Source organism: Marmota marmota, unplaced genomic scaffold (assembly GCF_001458135.2).
Source record: "Marmota marmota marmota unplaced genomic scaffold, marMar, whole genome shotgun sequence".
Classification (NCBI taxonomy): domain Eukaryota; kingdom Metazoa; phylum Chordata; class Mammalia; order Rodentia; family Sciuridae; genus Marmota; species Marmota marmota.
This window is the reverse complement of record NW_025999944.1, coordinates 9,768,139-9,793,221: the sequence shown is the minus strand read 5'-3', so window position 1 is coordinate 9,793,221 and position 25,083 is coordinate 9,768,139. Positions and strand designations below refer to the sequence as shown.

General features: G+C 40.7%; 1 long non-coding RNA gene across 1 annotated transcript; it reads left to right on the top strand.

The window, feature by feature from the left end:
- Positions 1–12,788: 12,788 nt before the first annotated feature.
- On the top strand, positions 12,789–20,080 carry LOC125616396. The gene is made up of 3 exons (XR_007347034.1): positions 12,789–12,903; positions 14,668–14,674; positions 20,070–20,080. It is a non-coding gene; the product is annotated as an uncharacterized LOC125616396 (long non-coding RNA).
- The last annotated feature ends 5,003 nt before the right edge of the window (positions 20,081–25,083 follow it).

Below are 25,083 nucleotides of genomic sequence, written 5' to 3'. Positions count from 1 at the left end.
CAGAGGCAATCTGTCGGGTATAATACTCACCCTCCCTTCCAAAGCTGATGACCACCATTGACAGCCTTAGGACCACCTCCCTGTTAATCGTCTGTCGATAGGTCACTTGGTCCACGTTGCGGACAACATCCTGGAGACAGGGAAACTGGTCCCCAGATAAACCAGAGAAGCCCGAGTTCCCAGCTACAGCCTCAGGCCCTCTGTCAACCTCGCTATACCTATAGAAGGGTTCTGATCAAAAAATTATGGAAATCACTGTTCTAGGAAATCGGTGACTACAAAAATGTTTTACCTAAAATGCATGGGCTATAACTAGTAAGCAGGATTCCATGTTTGTCATCCAAAAGGTTAAATTTGAAAAGACAGCTATGTCTCTTCATCATATCACACAGCCGAAAAGTGACATACTTTACGCTGAAACCACATTTATGTCTAAGGAGGTGGACTATGTATGCAAATTAATACATGCAAATTGGCTTTGGATGTTTCTTTAACATAAAGTCAATATTTCCATGGATCATTAAATGTATTCCTTAGCATATTAATTTCTAAAGAAAAAATAATGGCTAGAAAAACAAACTCCCTGGTACAGCTAATGTAAAAATTCAAATCTAAAATGTTACAAGAGTAAAAATGTCTTCACTTTCTGCTACCAATACCTGGAATTTATTGCAAGAACAAGCAGAAATTTGGTATTGAAATTTTTTTCTGTAGTTTAAAGCTGATTAATTGATTCTGGCTTAAGTTCAGTTCAATGTCAGCATGTTGCTTATATTTCAAATTGGTTTAAAATGAGTATTTATTTATCTATGGGTTTTTTCCCCCTAATTAGATGAGAAAAGAACTAAAACCCAATAAGGCAGCCAGAAGAACTAGGCTCGAGGCTACACTGCCTGCCCTGGTAACTGCTCTCTCCCCAGGAATCCAGAGTATCTGGCAGATAGAGCGCCTTAATCAATATTTTTATATAGATAAATGAATTAATTACTCAATTATCTGCTTGCAGTGTCTTATGATGCTGTTAGCTAATTAACATTGATAGCAGCTAAAATTTCATAGATGCTTACTTACTATGTGCCAGGTGTCCTAAAATGTAAGTATTCTACTCAATTTGCAGATGAGAAAACTAAGGCCCAGCAAGGTTGAGCAATGGGCTCAAGGTCAAGCAGGTATTAGGTGTCTGGCTCAAAACTGCCCTAATGCTACCTGCATGTGGCCTTCCACCCTGGTGTCCGTAGGCGGCCTCTAGAACAATGTGCAGATGGGAGCCTGTGCCCACCAGACACAAGCTGGCTGGCAGCCCCACAGGAAGTCCCATGGTCCTGGTGAGTTTGCCACAGTCCAGAGTCACTGGGGAGCACTGGCCCTGCACACTGAGCAATGCAGGGTCAGGGCTCAGAGAGGCTTAGATGAACCATGCTCACCGGGCTGGGTGCAACAAGTGCACTGATTCTTCTTTTGCCATGAGACGTAACATCACAGGGGCATGTTCTCCCCACTTGCAAGATCTGCAACAGGGAAGCCGAGTAAATATCAGAACGTTGCTGGGGAAACCGGAACGCGGGCGGGTGCAACCATTTCACAGTCCCTTCAGAGCAGAGAGAATATTTAGATCTTATTATTGGCTGTCACTACCTGCCTCCAACTTCTACTCTGGGGACAAAGATTAGATGTGCAATTCCAACATCTTTCTGTCTGAAGCTTTTCCTTTTCAGTCACCTCTGCCTTAGAGCAGGCCTCCTCTATTTGCATAGCCCTTTAGTCAGTTACCCTCAAGCCCAAGGCCTGGGATTCCCCGTCTCTAAAGCAAGTGGTGTCGTGAGCTAAAATTTGAGATCAATCTTCTTTCCCTTATTTTCAAGTTCTTATGATTGGGTGACCTTTTGATATAAACCTAAAAAAACAAAAACAATATCGTGTGTGTGTGTGTGTGTGTGTGTTTAACATTTTAAAGCATGCTCATGGAAAACAAGTGAACCCTTAACAACAAGAAGCAACACCAAAATTCTTTAGGTATGGATCATTATAAAGATGTAATTATTACTTATGTTACTGAAAATGTTATGTCATCTTTAGCCTATTTGAATGCCAGCTACTATTCTGGAAAAAAAAAAGGAATAAATAAATATTTATCTCAATTTTCAAGATAAGGTGCCTTTGTTATTTCTCAAGCTAGCAAGAGCAGGCAAGTATTTCTCTGGTCTGAACTCCTAGAATGATCACTAATGAATGGATGCTGTTGGTAAATGGGGAAGAAAACAGGTCACCAATTTGTTTCCCACTACAGAGGTCTTTGCTAGCTCCTCTGACACTGTGACTTTTTTTTTTTTAAAAAAGTATGTCCTTTGATAAGCTCATGATTAAGTTTAATGATACACATGCACCATTGAATGATACTGTGCATGAGAAAATTCTAAGAACACTCTGGAAAATTCAAGTGGTTGTAGGCCTCATCCTAAATCCAGATGAAATATAAATAGCTGGTTTGAAATAGAAATCTGCCCCCATAGTCCATTCTTAATCAAAGAGACTTATTTTTAAAGAGTAGAAGATTTTTTGTGTGTGTATCAATGGAAATAGAAATATTTTTGAGGAATGGGGCTTCTATTTCTAAAACCCTTAACAATTCCTGTCTCCTGAATAATATTTGTGCTTAAATTTGCCCCAAAGTAGGGTTCCTACATAAATCCTCCATGCTGGTTTTTCAATTTCCAATAATCTGAGCAAGGGTTATCTAGGGAAACAAGGCTGCCACATCCAACAGCATGTTTGTATGAGTTTCCTACAGTTGCTGTAACAAATCACCATCAACTTGGTGATGTAAAAGAACAAAAAGCTAATAGCTTATATTTCTGAAGATCAGAAATTCAAAATGGGTTCCATTGGGCTAAACTCAAGGCATGAGCAGAGCTGGATTCCTTCTGGGGGCTCAGAGGAGAATGCATTTCTTTGCCTTCTTTCTCAGAGTCAAGAGGTGGCCAGCATCCCTAGGGCTGCGGCTCCACCTCCATCTTCAAAGGCAGCCCCGCTGGCCCAGCTTTCCTCAGGTTGCATCACTCTGGTTCTTCGCTTTCCTTGTCACTTCTCTTCCTGACTCTTTAAAGAAGCCTTGTGACTATGCCAGCCCCACCCAGATAACCCAGGATAATGGCCCCAGCTCAAGGTTGCTAACTTCATCTTCTCTTGAAAGAGACCCTTTTGCCATTTCAAGTAACAGCTGACAGATGACAAGGACTGGGATGTGGCCATCTCTGGGAGGCCATTCGTCTGCCTGTCACAACACTCTCAACTAAAAAAGAGGCGTTCACCAAACACAATGAAGGTGAGTGAGATCCCAGCAAGCCACAAATAAAAATCTGTGCTGCCCAGGTAGGTGGGAGAGAGACAGCACTATGTGCCCTTGGCGCCCCCACATTCCATTCTTCACCTGCTGAGGTACAGCTCTCCAGACCCACCCCAGCATTAGAAGCGGCCCTCGGCATCTCTCTGGTCCCTGCTGCCTCTGATCATGTGTCCCTGGCTTCACTGTGGCAACCTGACTCATGAACACCCACTTCTGCCCACACCTCCATCTATCTACTTCTGATGGCTGCTGTTTATCTTGACCTTGATTTTATCCTTGTCTAATAAGCTATATCAGATCATAAATGAGGTCAGGGTCTTCCTCTGACAGTCTGGGGAATTGCCTACTCATCTTTGGTGCAGAATGCCAAGGCATGAGCTGTGGTGCACAGGGCAGGCCACCGTACGACTGAGAGAGATGGGTGAGTTCCAAAGTGCACGGCTATCAGCATCAGGGACTGCTGCCTGCCTGAGACACGGGGGACCCCACGGTGGCTCTGGAAGGCAGCTTGATCAGTAAGATAGAGACCAAAAATTGCACCACACAACCTGAATATTTTTAAGATTTTAATTTTGGGGGGCAGTTTTAAGATCACAGCAAAATTGAGAGGAAGATACAGAGATTTCCCATTTTTCCCTTACCCCCACACATGCACCCCTTCCCCATTTCCAATGTCCCCAAGAGTTGCACATTTTTCACAACCAAACCAACATTGACACCTGATAATCAGCCAAAGTGCATAATTTATATTAAGGTTCAATCTCAGTGTTGCACATTATATGGGTACTATGGTTCAGATAAGTGTTCCCCAAAAGTTTGTATATTAAAGACTGAGTCCCCATACAATACTATTGAGAAGTGTGGTGTTCTTTTGTAAGTGGGGTATTTGTGGGACATCCTTAGGTTATTGGGGAATGCCCTTGAAGGGGATAGGAGACCCTGGTATGTGTCTCTCTCTCTCTCTCTCTGCTTCCAGACTGATAAGGTGAAAGGTTTTGCTCCAGCCAACACACCTGCCATCATAGGCTGCCTTGCCTGAGGCAGGGACTGCTTGATCTTGGATTGGAACCTTCAAAACCATGAGTTAGAGAAATCATTTTTTCTTAGAAGTTAATTGCCTCAGGCATTTTGTTATAGGGACAGAAAGTTGACTACTACAATGGGTTTGGACAAATGTACAATGACAGGCATCCATCATTTTAATACCATACAGAGTTATTTCTCTGCCTTAAAAATTCTTTCTTTTTTGAAGACCTAGATTTTTGCAAAAACTCTGCGGCCATATTATCTGGGGAATGTGACCTTGAATTTCCCAACAAAATACTGGTCATTCTGCCTGAACCACTTATATGTCAGAAAACATAGAAGCTCCGTGTATTTGGATTTTTAAAAGGTATTATAAATACAGACTTTCAGTGAAAATTATATTTTTTGCAACCTTCAAGATTTCTTATTGTGACAACAGATATTTTTATCCAGATAACTATGTTCTCCTTTTTTACATACATGGTAGACTGCTGGTAGTTGATTAAAATCTGTCTCCCTTTTCCTAACTCCACAGCCAGACTGCATTTCCCATCCTTCCTGGCACACAGCTCGGGCCAAGGTAAGCATAACAAAGTTCTCTCCAGTGGAAAGTGAGCAAAGGAATTGCTCCCACGCCTGGCCTAGGAAGCCCAAGGCAGAGGCAGGCCACTCCACTCTCCTCCCGTTCCCTGTGGGTGCAATCTGCTCAAGGCCACCACCCAGCTCCCATGATAGGTGGATAGCCTGAGACAAGGAGCAATGACTTGGAGGAACCTGGGCCCTTCAGACTCCAGAGGCACAAATGCCCTGCCCTGCTGGAGTGACACCCGGGACCACATGAGATAGAGGTCAACTTACACTTCCTCACACCATTGCAATTGTGCTGAGTCTCTCTATTGTAACACCCTGGCCTTGTCCTAGGAGAAAGGAAGCAAGAAATCCTTACAAGGGTATCAGTAGCTCCATGAGCCACGCTCTGAGCAGCTGTGTCACATAGGGACTTAAAGCCCACACTCAGAAGTCAGACATCTGGGCTTAATTAGGCTCCAGCACTTACCAGCAGCGTGGCCTGGGCAAGTACTTTAGCCATTCAGTGTCTCAGTTTCCTCATCTGTAGATGGAGCTCACAGTGGTAGCAATCTCATAGGGCTGCTGTGAGGACTAAGGAGATTCATGTATGTAAAGCACTGGTGGCTCACGGCACAAGAAGCCTTATTGTAATTTCTATATTGTTTCCAAAGAAGTAGTCTCATTTTTTATCAGCTGCAGTTCAGCTATTAGATTTGGAAAAAATGAGCACAACTACAGATCAGCCTGAAAAATAAGTAATGAACAGGGATGAAGGCTCAAATATCAAGAGTTCTCTGTTCGTGCTGCAGAAATTATTAATGCAATCATAAGAATGACCTGTTTGAGAAGAAGCAAGGCCTAAATTCACTGGTAGGAGCTGAAGACAGAATTTCATTCCAAAGTCTTCTGTCTCAGGGTTCTGTGAGTTTAGCTCTGGCTTTTAATCTTATTTGTACAGGCTCCTTCTAATCTGAGCACCCGCACTCACACACCCTGGTTGACTTAGACGCCACTCGCTCACTCTGCATTTCAACCCACGATTTATGCGGCTGTGGAATAAAGTGCTATTCATTCAATGAAGGGGTACGTTGCTACTGCATAAAAAGGTGGCTTGTTAATTCATTTCTCAAGTTTTAATACGTTCTTACAATTTCTACCGAAAATTCTGGAATGTTTTTAGGTGTGCATTACTGTGTGGGGTGGGGAGGGAGGAATACTAACCCTTTGCTCACCCCCAGAAGACAACTCACCCACCTTTAGCTTGGGCCACTCAAGGTGAAATGAAAGGGAATAAAAATAAAATTGTCCTTTAAGTAAATGGCCTGATTGCTAAGGAGCCATGGGGTACAAATATGTTACTAAACAAGTTTACCAAGGGAAAATTTGAACTGTTCCTCTCTTTTTTAAACTAATGGACTTCCACTTCTGGTTAAGTGTAACCTACAAGATAAAACTAAGTGCATGTTGAAATTTCTCACTGTTGCAAAGACGAATAATACTGTCTTTGAAAAAGGACTGTACACACTCAGAAGCCTCGGGGCATGAAAAGCCAAAGTCTTCGTTGACATCAGGAGTTCAGAGGGACTTAGTTTGCTCTAATATGTATTTATTTGTTTGTCTGCTTGCTTGCTTGCTTGCTTGTTATATGATCACATGCTTATTTGTTGACAACGTTCACATGCAAACTGGTACCCATCCCTAGTCCTCATTCCTCTAAGGGGAAGAATTTAAGACCAACAGGTGGAAATACCAGAAATCATGTGGAACATTTTTGAGTTGAGCCATCCAGATTCAGTAAGGCCTGCCTTGAGAAGTAGTGAGTTTGCTGTCCCCATGAGCATTCAAGCACAGAACGGACAAACTGGGGTATAGCAGGAAGCTTCAAGTCCTAGAAGGCCAGCTAGACTAGATGCAGATTGCTTTCAACTGGGAAAGCCCAAAACCTTGCAAAAGCATACACTTTCAGCTTTCAGGACACGAACAGAACCAGAGTGCTGATGTCACCTGCTGTCCACGGTGTGCAGAAGGGGAGATCTGAAGGATACCCGTGGAGCTTACCAAACTGGAGACCCCCCCAGGTAAAAACCTTCAAAATCTTAACTGAAAGAGCCTCAGAATGTTGAGGGATCTCCTGGGGACAGTCACAATTCATCTGCATCCATTATAAAAAGCAGAAGCTCATCCCTTGAGAATTGCAAAGCCCAAGTCACACTACCATCCTCAGGCTTCCATCCTTACCCCCTCACAATCCCATTACTCAATTGCAATGCACTAAATGAACCAGAGGACTGTGAAGGCCAAGATAGAACAACTACTGCAAAATAGACCCATGGCTCCCAGGCTAGGCCCAGGCTGGCTGAGGAGGGGCTCCCACTAATAGAATTTGCACACTGGAGGACTTCCAATCAAATTGCTAATAAAGAAACTGCTTACGCTAGGTGACTAAAAATGTTCTGCTTTGTTAAACCTGTATTATGTACATGCTGAGGTCGGAATTACAATGTTTAAGCAGACTGCTCTTCTGAATGGATTTTTAAAAAATTGAACTCAAGGATTGAACTCAAGGATGAGCAAAAAAGTAAAATGTCTAAGGTGAACCCACAGGCAGGAGCAACTAGGTCACCGCTCTCCACTGGTATTCTTGTGTGCAGAGCTGTGGACAGGCATTCACCAGGCAGCCAGGCCCATCCAGAGCAGCTTGGACTCCTCAGTGGGAGTGAAATTGTCCTTGACCCTAGAGCCAATTATCCTTTAATAAGTTGCTAGTATTTCTTGTCAGTAACACCAAATAATTCTCGGGTTCCATCACTCAAAGCATCTTACAAACCAGACTGTACCTGATAGTAGTTAGGGCCAGGACCTCCCACTAACCCCACACCTGAAGTGCTTAGGCAGCCTGAACTCAGCTGTCACTTCCCTGACTTCTCCATGCCACCAGGACAACAGCACCCTGGGTGTTGGGGGAGGAATAGGAATTCACTGAGGCATCAAAGAGTAGGGAGCTAAGCCTGCCAAGGATCCCTCTGGGATTAGGGACTGCGAGAAGGATTCCTGAAAGCAAGGGCATTCTGAGCCCTCTAAAGATGAGTGGATTTCTTATTTTGATTATTTTTAAACTTTGAAGTTACATTTATTTCACTAGTAGAACTTAAAAGCATAAAAACGGTACACACTAATGGGATAGCTTGATGCTTTTGTATATGTATACAATTACATAACATTAAGACCAGATTAATCATACTTATCATTTCTTTATGGAGAAAACATTCAAAATCCTTCCTTGTAGCTTTTTTGAAATGCACAGTGCGTTCGTCATGTACAATCACCCTATCATGCAAAAGCACCCCAAGACTTGGTTCCTGTCTAATTGCAACTCGGTCCCCACGGATGGACCCCTCCCCATCCTGCCCTCTCTGCTGCTTGCTCTCCCAGCCTGACACACCATCATATAACTTAATGACCTGAGGGCCCTGTGATGCCACCTTTCCTCAGGAACTTCATTAGGCTAACCAGCACACAGCAACTCAAGGTACCTAGTTATCCTGAAGGTGTTCTGCAGTTGGGCGATGGCGGGTGGGGGGTCACGCAACACTGCGGAATGTACTCCACGCCACTGAACCTCGTGCTTCAACATTGTCAAGATGGCAAATGTGTGTTATGTACATTTTACCACGATATAAAGAAAAAAAAAATCTCCTGCTTAGGCTTTAATTCTGGATCAACAAATAGCAGGTGTTTACTTATCCACATCCTTTATAATTTTATATTATAAGAACTCTTAAACTGGGGCTGTGGTTAATAATTCAGAAAATAAATTAAAATGCTGAATCAAGTAATAACCAAGTTGCCCGGCTGTGTTGCAAGTCCATTCTGGCATTTCAATTATGTATGGCCCTGGAGTTTTGATCTCCATGCTGCACGGACAACATGCAGGAAACAAGCATTTCTCAAAATGAGCTATTTGTCATATGTTTCTTATAATCAATGCCAGATCTTCCTAGTTAAGAGAAGTGGGTAATGCAAGCTAACATGGAGATCTCAATCAACCCACCTTGAATCAGATCTCTTCTTTTTCCAGAAATGTGTTAAAAAATGGCTCAGTTTCAAATAAACTATCTTGATGGTTAGCTGAATTCCTTCTGCTGTCTCTGACAGATAGTAACTAACAAGAAAAACCTTCACTCAAAAACATCATTTTTAATTTCCTTATACACAGAGGGTAAAGAGTTTCTAATAGTATTTCTACAACAAAATACATCAATTTAAGATCAATAACTGTCTACTATGGTAAACTTCATTTATCAGCTGCTATACAGCATGTACCAGAATTAGTGGCCGTGTTCAAAGACCATCTCTTGCAAACGGAGAACACAAAAACTAATTCTGACTTGCCAATTATTGACCTTTCCCTTGACATTTAGACTTCCCCCATAATGAAATTAGAATGAAAAGCTGCCGTGTCATTACGGTTTGGATCTGGAATGTCCCCCAAAATCCCATGTGTTGTTCCCAATGTAGCCATGTTCAGAGGTGGGACTTGTAAGAAGTGATTGAAACATGAGGACTCTGACCTTGGCAGACTAATCCACCAAGTGAATCATATCCAAATGGTCTACTGGGAGATGGTATAAAAAAAAAAATGTAAGAGGTTGGACCTAGTTGAAGGGAGTGGGGAATGGGTCCTGTGGGTGTGCTCTTAGGGGTTGCATCTTATGCCCAGTTATTCCCAGCTCTCCTTTATCCACCTCTCTCCTTCCCAAGTGCCATGACCTGAATAGCTCTCCTCCACCATGTCCTCTCCACCATGATGCTCTGCCCCACCCCAGGCACAAAGTAAAGAACTGACCCACCATGGCCAGCAGGAAACCTCAGAAACCAGGAGCCGAAGGAAATCATTCCTCCTTTAGGTTGCTTTTCTTGAGCATTGAAAAACTGACATAATAAATACCTAGAAGAGAGAAGAATTTACTAACTTTGGGCAATGGATGAGGTGGCAAAAAAGTTTCACATATGGATCTTTATAGTTATGTCATTCTGAAATCCATCACCCTGCCATACGAATATAGGTGCATTATCTCATATCACTGCATCCTATGAAGGCAGTTTAGTTGTTTGGTTGTTTGGTTCTTTGAAGAATGTGACTAATTTCTTAATTGCAAATTGGTGCAACCATTATGGAAAGCAGTATGAAGATTCCTCAGAATACCTGGAATGAAACCACCATTTGACCCAGCCATCCCACTCTTCTATTTACCCAAAGGACTTAAAATCATCATATTACAGTGATGTTGAATCAAGTAATAACCAATGTTTATAGCAGCTCAACTCACTATAGCTAAACTGTGGAACCAACCTAGGTGCCCTTCAATAGATAAAGGATAAAGAAAATGTGAGATAGATAGATAGATAGATGACAGAATATTATGCTCTTCCAATCAGCCTTAAAGAAGAATGAAATTATGGCATTTTCCAGTAAATAGAAGTAGCTGGAGAGTATCATGCTAAGCAAAATAAGCCAATCTCAAAAAACCAAAGGCCAAACGTTTTCTCTGATATGCGGATGCTAATTCACAATGGAGGGGTCGAGCACTAGGGAAGAATAGAGAAATTTATTTGATACTTTAGAAAAGGTAGAGGGGAGTGAAGGGAGGAGAGGGCATATGGGGGTAAGAAGAATAGTAAAACGAATCAGACATTATCACCCTATGTATATATATAACTACACAACCCAACCCGTGGGATTGTACATCATGTACAACCAGAAGGAGAAATTATACTGCATCCATGTGTGGTGTAACAAAGGGCATTCTACTGTCATGTATAACTAATTAGAACAAATTAAAAAAATTAAAAGAATGTGACTAATTTCCTAATTTATCTATCTTGTAACTTTGATGATATGGATTTGTTATTATTGTTGATTTGTCCTTTTTGAAAGTAAAACATACACACAAACTCAAAATCCATTCTGAAAAAGAAAGGAGATAAAATATAAATCACTAAAAATGTAACACAGTTACTTTCGAGTGATCACACTACTTAATTGTCCCCTTACCCAGAAATATTGGGGAGAGGTGGAGGGTGGAAGTGTGAGCAGCAGTAACTCACTGGACGAAGAGCAGAGCACTGGGCAGATGTGGGGACCGTCTGCATTGACCATACATCCCGCACACGTCTTTTGTTCTACACAGTCGGTGCTTCATATGGGAGGCAGCAGTAAATTTGAGTTAAAGGAAAGTAAAATCCTACCCACATATTCCAAGCACACAATTTTATAAAGCACTCTTTTCCACTGGAATGTGTTCCTTGTGGGATGTTACCATTACAAGATCCCATCCAAGGTCCACGATCTACCAATCGCCAATGTGAAATTCAATTTAAGCATAAAAGAGATTCCATTATTTCCCACTTCAAAAAACCTATACTTTCCATTAGTAAGAATAAATCAATTCCCTGTCCAGGATAACTACTGAATCAAAACCCATTGTCTCAAACCTTCTGATAGGAGCCAGCCACTGTGTGACACATGAAGTTTTTTGCCAATATGGATTACCACTAAACTTCTCCACAATTCCTAAGATAGAATTTTAATCACCGGGTAACAAAGGTGATGCACAATGCACTCTTGTGTGCTGAGCAGTCTATGTCCTTCTGTTGACAGAGGGCTGCCCTATGCTCAATTATTCATGCTTTTCTGTATGCCTGAAATACACCCAAATGCACACTGACCTTTTGCAAGCAAGACTGGATGACGTGAGAATTCTACATTTTGCTTCAGCTCAGGTGTGCAAGGAATAAGCTTTATCTGTTGTCACTAATGGCCATCTATTATTATTATTATTATTATTATTATTATTATTATTATTCACCTGGAGGAATCTCTGCTACCTTACCTGGTTATGTAAGGGGAAGGAACAGCTTATCTCCACCTTTATATCAACCACAAGAGAATGCATGCCCAAACCCAGAAGTGCACACTCAAGCATGGAGGAGACCCAATGTACTCTGAGAAGTGTACTAGCCAGTTCCATGGTGCACCAGAGAGCCAGGGCTGTCTGCCCAGCCCCCACAATCACCTCTTGTACACCTCACTCAAAGGATGGCCTGGGACCACAATAGTGTCAGGCCTACAGCAACCCAGATGACTACTCCCAATCTCAATTTCACTCTGTATCAAGGCTTCTAAACCAAATGGAAAATTTCAAAGTAAACTCTTCCCTACCACCTGAAATTCATACACTCATACCAAGTGTCAAACTAAGTGAAACATGGCCCAAAGCTGCCTCCCAACTGAATCTCTGTGCAGCACCTTGTAACTTAGCAGTATATAAACAAACTGCAACCTAAGAGTAATTCTGGTAACAAATATGTGAGTCACGGATAAGCTTCGGCCAAATACAGGCTGCCAACAGATCAGACCAGGCCCAAATAAGGCAAATACTGAGCTCTAATCATTAATGCTGTTCTTGAATGTCACCTCCTTTCTCTCTGCAAACATTGCCTGTCCACATTGCTGGGTGGAGCTCTCTGAACCTCTGCTGGTTCAGGGTGCTGCCCAATTCATGAATAATTCTCTGCTCAAATAAACTCTGCTAAATTTAACCTGCCTAAAGTTTTTCTTTTAACACAAGAGAGAAAAGACAAATTAAGAAGCACTCCTTTCTTCTTCTAATAGTATTTATTCTTGGCTGGGAGTCTGAGAGGTCAGAGAAATATTTGAGGAAGAAGAAAACACAGACTCCCTTTGTCAGGACTATGGCAGACTTTAGAGCCAAAGAAAAAAACAAAACACTCAAAAATACTACCCCAACTCGCACCCCACACAATACATATACATATGTGTGCATATTTATATTCTGTGTGGGCATATTATAAATGCATATCTGAATGCATAGTTGAGATGACAGGAAAGTAAAGCTATCTTTGAAGTCCTGAAATTACAGGAAAGCCAGGGATCCAAAGAGGTAAGAAAGATCAGGTTTGCCCTTGAGAACCTGTGTCAATCTGGTAACCAGGAAATCAATTTTAGTGAGCAACACCGAATGGACAGGAGACAAAACCTGTGACATATACTGGGGCCAGAGGTTACCACTGGGGATCACATACATATAACTGGGTCTTCCAAAATGCAATAGCCTTAGGAAGTAAACTAGTAAAACAAACAAACAAAAAAAAAGATCCCCAAAAGGAAGTGGGGATAGTTGCCTATCTCAGCGTTGGTACTGGACATAAAGAAAAAAAGGGTTCCACTGAGAAAACCTAACTACAAGACTTCCTTCAAATAGTTATGGGTTGAAATTGACCCTGTGTGACCCCAATATTTCTATGCCAAAGATTTCACTTTGAAAAAGCTTGGAATGTATCTTGATCTCTGTTGCTGTGCTAAAATTACCTAAGGCTGGGTTCTTATCAAGGAAAAATGTTTATTTATCTCACTGCTTTGAAGGCTGACAGTTCAAGATTAGATAGGCTCATCTGTTTAGCCTCTGGTGAGGATCCCCTTGGCTAGGTCACAACATGGCAGAAAAATGGAAAGGGAAATAGCTACAGAAAAAAGGGGCCAAACATGTGGAATGGCCTTGCTGTCCAACAATCCACTCTCATGAGAACTAGCTCACTATGTGAGATGGTATTAATCCCTTCGAGGGCACACCCCCAATGACCTCATTACCTCCCACTAGGCCCCGCCTCCTAAAGGCTCCAGGACCTCCCAACACTGCCATCCTGGGGCCAGAGGTTACCACAGGGGATCCCAGACATATAACTGGGTCATATAACCCTGGAGACCAGGCTTACAACACATGAGCCTCTGGGAAACAAACTCCAGCCACATCCAGATCCTAGCAGAATGACAGATTCCCATATCTCTCTGGGAGAGACTACTAAGTCCTCTCTGAGCAAACACATTTTAAATTCTCCAAGAAACATTCCAATGACCTGGCACACAAATTAAACACCACAAAGCTCTCAGGGAGAAAAGTTAAACCAGGAGCAGAAAACAAAAAAGAGCTGTGAAATCACATGCACAAAAATTGCAGGTATTGGGCTTATCCTAAAGGATACAAGCATGTTTCTTCCTCTATGAATCTAAGAATATGACAAAGACAGAGACTTTTAAAAAAAATGTTGCAGATTGAGAAAGTATTAAATAAACTTCATAGTAAAAAAAGAAAGAAATCAGATCTGACTCTCACTTATCAATCTTATAGGAAAAATCATTAAATGAAAAAATAGATCCAATGGTTTTAATGCAGAAAAAATTGTAGTATGTTCCATACCAATGGAAGACACCCAAACAATATTCACAGGTAGAATAATATACTCATGAACAATGAAAACAAATATGGTGCCTAAAAACAATTTGAAAGTGAAAAAAATAGCATAGAAATAATACTAAGTACGTAAGACGCAATGCAATTGTGGTTTATTGGGGTAATTTGTTTTTTCTTCTTCCTGTACTATTTTCTTTGTCTATCTTCAGTGTTAGGGGATTATGAGATTTTGCACTCAATCTGCATGTAAAAATATTGCAACATAGTAAAATGTTTTTAAAGCAAACTAATAATGCTTCAAAACTTTTGGAAATAGTACAATTCTAACAGGCTGAAGAGCTGTTATGAAAGCCATCTCTTTCTCTCTGTTGCTTGCAATGTTTACAAAGCAATTTTTTTATTCATCCAAATATGGAGCAGAATTTAAATTTCCATATCAGGATTCAGAAAGTGGAGCACACTTGTTTTTATAAATATAGGTGTACTGGAATACAGCTCTGCTCATGCATTTACATGTTGTCAATGTCTGCTGCTCCACTATGATGACACAAGCTTGAGTAGGTACAGTACACACTGTGTGGCTCACAAAGCCTAAAATATTCACTGTCTGGTCCTTAGCAGAAAACGTCTCTATGGGAAACTGACACTGGAAACTATTATGTTGAGTCAACTGATGACTGTGTCTTTTCCTAAAATCCTAAATGTCAAAATACCTTTTGTTATAGGGTTTTATTACATGGGTTTGGGACTGAAGAAATCATTAGGCCCCAAAATGAAAAAAGGAGTCACCCAGAAAGTGGGGCTCTTTTTTACAAAAATTCATTAGTCAAACAGTTCTTACACATAGCAAGTCTGCAAATGGAAATTAGAAACCTAATTGATAGTCTATAAATATTGTGTTGGACATGGTGAAAAGAGAGAGTTTGTAAAATAGAAGATAGAGCTAAGGAAATTCCAGAGGAAGAAAAAACATAGAAAATACAAAATAGATTAAAGAATAGAGAGAAAGACATCTGCAGTGTATCACACTGAAATTTCGAAGGAGTCACTAGCAAGATCAAGAGAAATAATGAATGAGAGTTTTCCAGAATTAATGAGAAACAATTAACATTGAGTTCAGGAAGCTCATAAAATCCTAAACAGCATCAGTAAAAAGAAATATCTTCATTCACTACATCAAAAAGCACAGAAAATGAAGTAGCTCAGGTAAGGAAGAAAAAGATATTTAAAGCAGCCAGAGGAAAAAAAAGGCACATTTCCATAGGGAATAACAATTAAATTTAAATACTGAAAATTAATAACTTCCAACCAGAATTCCATAACTTTCAAGACTCTTTCAAAAATGAGAATAAAATAAACAAAACTAGGAGAATGGATTTCCATCTTCCAACAGATCCTTGCCATAAGAACTTCTAAGTCATGTTTCTCAGGAAGTATACACATCACAAAAGGAAAGTCTGAGATGCAAGAACAGGATTCAAAGAAACACAGAAATGTAGATAAATCCAAATAAATGCCCATTGTATAATATAATAACAATAATATTAATTTGTCAATTTACAAGACATAAGATAGGGCAAAAATGAAATCAGTTTTCTAATGTCCCACACTGCTTTTAGGAAGAAGGAGTATAAAGATACTGATTATGATAAAATTTAGATTTTGTTAAGTTAAACATATATGGAAAATTTTCTAAGAGAAAAGCTGGGGGGCATGTTCTGTAGAATATATAACTTCCCAAACTGGTAGAAGACAAAAAAGGAAAGATGAAGGAATTATTTAATTGAAAGGGGGGAAAAAGGCACATAAAAGAAGCTGAACAGATAAGACAGCAGACACACATATCAGTTATCACAATAAATACAAATGGACTAAGGCCCCAAGTTAGAGACTGAGATTATCAAATAGACATTTTTAAAATCTGGCTAACTTTTATTTTCATATTAAAATAAAGGATATACTAAATATTTTGATTCCACTTACATGAGGTACTTAGATTAGTCAAAATCATAGAGACAGAAATGGAATGGCAGTTGCCAGGGGATAAAGAGTAGAGAATGGAGAATTATTGTTTAATGGATACAAAGTTTCAGTTTTACAAAATGGAATGAATCATGTATGTGGATACTGGTGATGGTTACACAGCATTATGACTGTATTTCATATCATTGAACTGAATACTCTAAAATGGTTAAGATAGGAAATTTTGTTATGTGTGGTTAGTTATATACAAAAATAAAAATAGGGGGAAAAGGTCTACAGTAGAATATCATTCAACTTTTAAAAAAGAATGAAATTTAGACAAGATACAACATAGATGATGCTTGAAGACATTATACCAAGAGAAATAACCCAGTCACCAAATGCAAACACTGAACACTGAAAAATTGGTATGATAATGAATTTTATGTTATGTGGACTTTATCAAAATAAAAGCATTTTTAAGAAAAAAAAAAGGATATGCAAAATAAAAAGATAAAAGTTTAAAGTTAGGGCTGGTTCACTTTTAGCATCTCTAAAAGTAGAACAAGACACTGTACACTGATTGAAGCAAAAAAGAATTATCCATATGAACTATGAATTATTTTCATTGAAAAGAAAAGAAAAATGAAGTGGAATCTAACTAAACCACCAGATAAAAGTATTTTGTAGAAAATATAGATGATAAAAAATGAGTACATGACAACACTTACAAATGAAAAGACACTTTAAAGACTGACGAATCAAATGATGTGTGGACTGCCTATGAATCATGATTTGAACAAAGAGATACTTTCTGAGATAATTAAGAAAAAAGATACACATCATATGGGTATTGTTAGGTGATTTTTAAAGAGCTTTTTGGGTGTTAAAATGGCATGGTGGGTAAGGATAATGAAGATTTTTACCACTCCGAACTATCTATGTTACTGGGGTTGGGCAAGACGTTCCTTCCCCTCCAGGTTTGGAATACATGCAGACAATAATGGCCACTGGACCACTAGTGCCCTCCAGCATCCATAGTCTCCTCTTCTGGTCAAGAGAATCCCAGTTTTCAGCTCGGCCCATTGCTATCCACCAGAGTTTGTATTTCCTGCTCCCTCTTGGATTTAAGTATAATCAATCACATGACGGAATTCTGAGAGTTAATGAAACATATGCAAAAACTGTTGAGTGTGGCATCCAAAGCTATCCTTAAAAGGAAGGATCTTCCCCTGCCCTTCCCTTCCTCTTGGGCCAGGAACATGATGAGATAGATGTCTGCAGCCTCTGATGGCTCACAGCTCCCTCCGAGGACCACATTCATGGGTTGTAGGAGCAGTCAACTGTGTGGAACCTCCCCACTCCCAAATTACCTACTTACTGGCTTATTTTGCATAGGAGAGAAATAAGCTTCTATTTTGTGTTACCATTGTTCTTTCATTTATATGCAGGCAAACGTCATCCTTATTAGTGCAGATGTCTCCACACTTTCTGGACCAGCAGATACTGAAGCCAAGATTCCTCTTTTTCATGAGTACTTCTGTGGGTTGTCCAGTGCCCCCCCTCCCGGATCCCTCTGACCAAAATTGCTACGATACAGCTGACATATTCAAGTTCTCTGTTTGCCCTGCCACCCACCCCTCTCCCCCAGCCCTGAAATTCACTCCTCTGCTCTGTGGGCTATGGCTCCTGGGCAGAACGCAAACGGTTCCAGGTTGGCTCTCTGTCCCACACAGACACATCTGGTCCATGTGAAGCACGCGCAGATCCCTCCAACAGACTTGGCAGGGAAACCCTAGCCCAGCTGCTCTCTTTCACTCGGCCACCAAAACATCTCACCAGGGTGGACACCGGTCCACCCCTCTCCCAACCCTGGGAGACACAGAGGATGCTGTCTGAGAGAGTTGCTCTCTCCAGACTTGGGGAGAGGGATGATCACCCATCCCAGCCTCCTCAGGAAAAGAGGAGGATGGCAGAGCCTCCCTGAAACAAATCCCTTAAAAATCCCATATTGATGCTTCTCATACCCTCAGAGGAAGAGGATTTTCAAGAACTGTGAGACGGGTGTTCCAATGTTTCCTCTGGAAAAAATATCTCCATTTTGGTCTTTCTCACGACTTATTTTAGCATCTGCTCTCTAGTGTGTCTCGAGGTGCTAGTCACACTACCCAATTCAACCGTCTGGCACAAAAATAATAAAATACTTCAGGATGCACATCTGTGGTAAAACCCTAAAGAAAAGCAAAGAAATGGTTAATCATATTGGAAAGAACAGTTACTCCTGAGGCGGGGGGCGGGGGGGAGGAGGGAAATATGAGCCAGATGCCCGAGCCAAGGGGTTCAAAGGGAGGGTTCTGGATGCTATGGATAGTTATTCACCCTATTATTATAAGTTAAAATGTGTACAAGTAATACACACATAAGGGTATTCATAATTTATTAATTTAAAAGTGAATAAAGGAACAGACATAAGCTGACAGCTAAATTCCATGGTAGAACAATCTGGAAATAAGATTGCACTGTGAGAACTATGAACTCAACAGCATGGAGGAAGATGGACAATAAGTGACCTTCAGAAGGAGGTTGAAGGACCTCCTGGAAGGAGCAGGTGGTGTTCTCCGGGACTTCTCGGGTGGTAGTTGGCCCTTAACATATCTAACATGCCTGGTCACCTGGAGGGACAGATTGGAGAAAAGCATCACAGAGGGGATCATTGATGCCTCATCTCAAGGTGGAATCCCTGAAACTGGAAAAGGGGTCTTGACCAAAAGACTCTAGGAAACCAGCCTTGAATGCAGCAGACACGCCCCTGGCTCTTGCCACAGCTCTGTGAGACACAGGGACAAGATAGAGTCTTCACAATTCCTCTTGCAGTATTTTTGAAATGGTCAAAGCAAACTTTTGCTTCTGATCTGGACTTGTATGGAGCTAAACTATAGGAAAAGAAAGTGCTGACCATGCATATGGATCTTACTGGTTTTATTACTAAGGCAACATTAAATTTATTATAATTAATCATGATGAAAACTAATATTTCTTTTTATTGATTTTTTTCAAAAAATAAATGACAGCAGAATGCATTATAATTCTTATTACACATATACAGTACAATTTTTCATATCTCTGGTTGTATATAAAGTATGTTGACACAAATTCGTGTCTTCATACATGTACTTTGGATAATGATGTCCATCACATTCCACCACCATTGCCCTGCCCCCTCCCTTTCCCTCCCACCCTTCTGCCCTATCTAGAATTCATCTATTCCTCCCATGCTTCCACTCCCTACCCTACTATAAATCAGCCTCCTTATATCAGAGAAAACATTCAACATTTGTTTTGGGGGGATTGGCTAACTTCACTTAGCATTAACTTCTCCAATGCCATCCATTCCTGCAAATGCCATGATTTTATTCTCTTTTTCTCATGTGATGCCCTGTCTGATCCTCAGAGTAACCTCAATCCTACCAGGAAAGTAATGCCCAGATTCAAATCCTGACTCAACCCTGAATACCTATGATCCTGAACAAGACGCTAAACAGTTTGGGGCCTCAGTTTCCTCACTGTAAAGTGGAGATAATGTAGTCCTGTGTCCTAAGGTGTCACAAGGCACACAGTAGCACAATATTAATATGTGCTATTGTTCTGATTTCACAGACAAAACAACTAAGGCTCAGAGTGGTTGAGTAACTTGCCTAAATACCATAGCTGATAAACAGCATTTGGTCTAACCCGAGTACCTTAGACTTCAGACCCCATGCACTTAACCACCATTCTGTATAAACCAACAGTTATTTGCAAACATAAGTTAACCCACGTGTCTTCCGGATGCTTTTCAACCTTGGAGCATCTGGGTTAGAAGATCAACTCACGTAACCTTTGCAGGCTGGAGAAAGCAGAACTCCAGGCCTTTGAAATGGATCACCAGGCGACTCTCCAGCTCATCCCTGATTGCCCTGTTGCAGCCAGCCTCCCTAGGAAGGTCCCCTGGCAGCTGTCTGCTGCCTGGTCTGATGTGCTACTCAACTGTGAGTGTCTCAAAGGCTGCCCTGGGACTTTTCATTACTGGGCTCTCCATTTCCAGCAATATACCAATTAAAATATAAGATGTAAATTTTTCTGTAACCTGACAGATTCAGCTGCCCAGAGGCAGCAATCCTACCTTCAAAACCTTTCTGACCACCCGGATTATATACATTATACTCTGAAGGGCCTGTCATCCTCTGCTGAGGGTGTCCACTGTCCTGCAGAAAAGCGCAGGAGAGGGGGCAGGGCTCCAGATCCCTTTCTGCCATTTACACCCATGAGAACTTGGGTGAGCCACACTGCCTCTCCCAGTTTCACTGTCTCCTTTTATGAAAGGGAAAACGTGGACTAGATGACCTATAAATTCCCTTCCATTCTTTGATCTTCATCTCCATATTTTAATTTAGAGCCAAATCTCATTTTGATTTGATCACATTCAAAAACAACTTGAACTAAATTCTCACTTTAGGGAGACACACACACACACACACACTCTGATTTCCATAATTCAGAAATGGAAAGCAGTGCTGTTGCTACCTGCAATTCTGGCAATTCTGCAATTGCAAAGGGAAAAAGGTACTTTCAAAACCCCCACCTGAGCTGCTGAGACCACTGAGAGGGAGAAACCCATTAGCCTGAAAACCATACATTATGTGAAACTTGTGGCTTAAAAGCATTTCTCTCAGAGAATCATAAAGAATAAACTGGCTAGTCCTTACCTGCCTCATGCCAATCAGCCTCAGATTAAAATGCACACGTGTGCACCTGTACATACGCGCGCGCGCATGGCAGGCTGCAGATTTTTTTCAGAAATTTAAATAATAAATGAGAAAGTACTGTGAACACCTCAGAAAAAAAGGGGCAATACTCATAACAGTAATTATCTCAAAAGTAAAGTTGGATAACTAGAATGATTCATAATCTTATTTTTGGCTCTGTACCTGCTACAAAATCAATGATGCAAATGACTTTTTAAAAAAATTAGACTGCAAAGAAATAGTAAAAGTTTAAAAACTCAGTAATGGACCACCACATGGACTTTCAGGTGATACTGGTTTGATAACTAAAAATATTATTTTTATATAATAACATATATAAAATGTAACTACTTACAGACTGGCTCTCCCTGCTTTCCAACAGCATAGTAATTTGTACTTGTATCCTTTAAAGCTACATCAGAATGCCTTAACTTAATAAAATTAATGTGATCAAATAACCATGACTAATGTATGTATCTGTTTGAAAGTCTGATTCATGAAAAATGAAAACTATAATAATAAATTAATCCACAAATTTTTAAAACATTTCATAATTTTTACAGCATGATTAGCCCAATAGGGCTGAATCCTTCATCAAAAATGTGTCCAGTATATCTGGTACTCACCAGAAATAGAAAACGCAGGTAATCCCAGAAGCTGAGGTACGACATAGGTAATGACCAGGCTATTACTCTGAATGATAATGCCAGGCTCGCACTGAACACTTTGCCTAATTAGACTTCACATAGGGGGAAAAAATGCTTTAATATTTAACAAGTATAATGGTGCAATCAATGTACACAAATCAGGCCTGATAAGCAGCATTGCTTATTAAAGAGAGAGACAGATGGCTACAGGAAAGGTATAATCATTAAATGTAAAATCTCACAGGCTCCAACTGTGAACACCAGTCATATAGTTTAAAATTACCACTTCATCCACAGAACTCAATGCATTATTTAGTCCTGTCCTCTTGCTCTGTAGATTATAGATACACCCACACTATAGATTTAATAAAACAACTTGGTTCAAATAGATCGTCTTGTTTCTCTCAAAGCTGCCTTTTCCAAGCCACATTGGCGGATGTCAAAATCCCAGAGAGCAAGATGTCCAACATCTCTCTTATAATCATTTCAGTTAGGTAATTAGTCCTCCTTCTTATTACCTTCAAGACTTAATGTGCTGGAAGCCTTCCTGACTCTATTAAACCCAGCCTGCTACAAGATTATGAATGCGTAATTTGTTTACAGGTAGCTTTTAAGAAAACACACAGTATGCAGGCATATATTTTAAAACAGGCATGCTTGTGAACTGCAAATTATAGTGAAAGATGTCTAAGGGTGGGTTTACGTTGGTTCCCTCCAAGGTCAGCTTCATGGTCAAATACAGGGATCCTAGAAGGCAATTTGCCTTTGTTGCTGCATTTGTTCATTCTACACATATTTACTGAGAACCTCTTGTGCCTACATCCTGTGCAGTACTTGCTGTAGTCTTTGGAAAACATCAACGAATCGTGAAAACTATGGTCCTATTTCCCAGGACTTCAGAGTTTGTTCCAGTGATGACATAAAAGCAACTAAAATGTCCACCCCTGCATATGGTGTTTTGCTTGGTTTGTGAAGCCACCAGGGCAACCTTGGGAGCAAAAGATTTATAGGCTTTTACTGTCACTGTCATCTGACCTAGGACTTCATCTATTGAAACTCAGTTCCCCAAGTATTTTTGTATGTGTTAAATAAATTCCACAAAGAAAGTGCTTTGAACAGTATTTAGTACACAGTAATTTCTTCCTAAACTTCTGCCATGTCTGCATTAAAATTAAGCTTGTTTTAATTGAGAAACCAATTATTCAACCCTTCCCTTTGCTGCAATGATACACGTATCTACACTTCTCTCTCTTTGGGTACATAACAACCCATTTTAATCTGTGTCCAGGAACAAATTCCTCAGAATTAGTCTTAACCAAATGTTTCCAGAAAATCAAGGATTTGAAACGCAGAGATCAAAGAATTTCACATTTTAATCCACTAGCAGGATATATACAAATGAAGCTGAGATCGTTTAGAATCAATTTGACTCATTTCGATTTCTGATGTTGTAAAATCAACAGGAAACAAAAACTAATCCCCATGTGCTTAAAGTAGGCACTGAGAGCTTCCCGTCCCCAGGGAAGATGCTCCACATGCCACTGCCATGATAATGCATTTCTTTCTCTAGTATTTTACTTCTCTGCAGCCGGAATGCCCTGTCTGCTCATCTACTTTCTCCCGCACCCAGCACAAAGCCAAGCACACGGTGAGTCCGTGGTAAGATTCTGAACAACTGGAGACCAGGCAATTGTGTAGATGTCACAGTGGTAAGGGCACCTCAAGTTACCTGCTAACCAGCAATGGTACTGAATGACATTGCGCAGCCCAGCAAGAGCCAAGTGACGCAAACAAGGCCCCTGTTTGTGTCATCCCACTAAGTACCTGAGTAACCTTAGATAAGTGACTCTTGGCCTCTCTGGGCCTCCTTCTGTATATTTGCAAAATATAGGGATAGTCTATATCATTTCAAATGATGACAATTAGACTGATGATCTCAAAGTACAGCTATTTCTGGTGATATATTCTTGCTAACCAATGATCCTCTTATCACTTCTAACACCAAAAAGTTGTTGACAAGACTATTTAGTGACATTTACACGTACTCCAGGCATGAAGTGACTCTTTCAAATGCACATTTCGGCCACTTCTAGTTTCAGCTAATTCATATAAATTAGTTGAATGGACATGGCCAACTTTATTTAAAGCGTCTCTACTCATTTCCTGATCCTCGTTCCTTGGAGATGAGCAGCAACATTCCTTGGCCACTTCACCCAGAGCATCATTGACCCCACGGATAATCCAACAATTCTGATGGAGGCTAGAGAAAGGAGTTTAAAAAAGCTGGTGCCTCCCATGTGTCTTCACCCCAAGATGAACCAGCTCCACAGGCCAAAAAAATACCCTTTCGTGCTTTCAGGCAACCCCACAGTTTTACAAGAACCCATTCCCACCGCCCATCAGCTGAACCCTCGTGAAAAGTGCAAACACTCACAGGTTACCTGGTGACCATCAGTAAAGTTCCCCATCTTGGAAGGATGAAAAAGAACTGTATTCCTGGTACTCAGTGAGCAAACAATTCCTAACATGTGAAGTCACTGTCTTAGATGGGAGAGAAACCAAAAAGCTCGTAGTTTCTGCTCTCCTTCTTTCCCAAGTCTATCGAAACACTTGAACATCAAGGTACCAGTTCTTCACAAGGAGTGTAAAAGAGTTATCCTCTGTGGCCTCTATTATAGACACTTATAATGGTCCATGGCAGGTCAGAAACATTTTGGAAGAAAGCGAAAAGCTAATTCCAGTGAGACTGGATAAGTTCCCTTTTATACCCAAGGACATTAATGGGAAAAACCCTCTGGATTTTTAATGATTTCAGTGAATAATAAACTCTCTACAAAGAAAAACTATTTTTGAGAAAACCTCAAACCCAAGGTGTTGGACCAACTTACTTGCTCCAACAGAGTAACTAGTTTTCTGCTCACATTGTGGCTTTGGCCACCATTTGGAATGATAATCAGTTCACAGGCCACAAATTTCATTGCTTTGCATTTGAACAGCAGCTGCATCTCACTGATTAAATTCCTGCTTTACAGATTGAGAATTTGCTCGTGGCCACAGAGTGAGTCAGCTCTAGAATCCTATCTCTATAAACCTAAGGTCCTTCTGGAACAACTTGTCTGCAAACTCAGTTTTCTCCCATTAGTCAGGCCCAAGAATCTATAGGCCGTGAGTTTAGTGAGAAGACAACAGGAAGCTCCTACGCAGAAGCCAGAGCTTGGAAGTCTTAAGTACACCCCTAGAAATATCTGCCCCCAAAATACAAGCTTCTCTCCCTTGTTCCCTATTATATACCATAATTGTATGCAAATAAATCTTCTATGTACATAGGACACCCAAAGGTACTCAGGGTATTCTGACTTGCTTATGTCCATGGAAGTCCAAGAAGTATCTATTCCTATCCACTTACATAGAGAGAGTGGGTGAGAAAGAAGAAAGGGAAATCTACTGTCATTTGAACAGCTAACTGAAGTAGCCAAGGG